Raw genomic sequence first — 990 nt, forward strand, 5'->3', positions numbered from 1 at the left:
TTTCGCGAGTTTCTCTCATCTGAGGGTACTCTCCCTCAGCTTTCATGCCCTGGTGCCCATGCTCAGAATGGCGTTGCTGAGCGTAAGCATCGCCATATTATTGAGACAGCTCGTACCCTTCTGATTTCTTCCTTTGTCCCCACTCATTTTTGGGGTGAAGCTATCTCAACTGCTGTTTATCTTATCAATCTCCAACCTTCTACTCGCCTTGAAGGCAAGTGTCCTGGTGAGGTTTTGTTTGGTTCTCCTCCCACGTATGACCACCTCCGTGTCTTTGGTTGTACTTGTTATGTTCTTTTAGCACCTCGTGAGTGTACCAAGTTGACTGCTCAGTCTGCTCAGTGTGTCTTCCTTGGATATAGTCTTGAACATAAGGGCTACCGTTGCTATGATTCTTCTGCTCGCCGCATTCGCTTTTCTCGCGATGTCACTTTTGTTGAGGATCAACCCTTCTTCTATTCCCCTTCCACTAAACCATCATCCTCAACTTCTTTAGAGTCTACCTCGTTTCTTTCACTTCCACCTATCTTTTTAGATGAGTCCATAGCTGAACAACCTTCCTCTGTCCTAACATCAGAACCATCTCCACCACATGTTTCATCTCCTTCCTCACCAGCTCCTTTCTCTCTTCCACTAGCTCCACCTCTAGATAGTCTTCCTTTCCATTACACTCGTCGTTATTCTACTCCTCCAGTCAATACTTTCCATTACACTCGTCGTTCTAAAGTTCCATGTGACACGCAGTCATCTATGCCTTTGTCTTCTACTCCTCCAGCCAGTACTACTGATCCTTGCACTGACGGCTCTTCTCTAGCAACGCGATACAAAAAGGACTTATATGCAGGGGCTGTTTCTGAGCCTAGTACCTATCAGGAGGCAGTTGTGTCACCTGAGTGGCAACTGGCTATGTCTGAGGAGCTTGCAGCCTTAGAGCGTACTGGTACATGGGATTTGGTACCATTACCTCCTCGTTCAGTCCCTATCACTTGC

The sequence above is a fragment of the Triticum dicoccoides genome, chromosome 5A, assembly GCF_002162155.2.
Source record: "Triticum dicoccoides isolate Atlit2015 ecotype Zavitan chromosome 5A, WEW_v2.0, whole genome shotgun sequence".
In the NCBI taxonomy this organism is placed as follows: Eukaryota; Viridiplantae; Streptophyta; class Magnoliopsida; order Poales; family Poaceae; genus Triticum; species Triticum dicoccoides.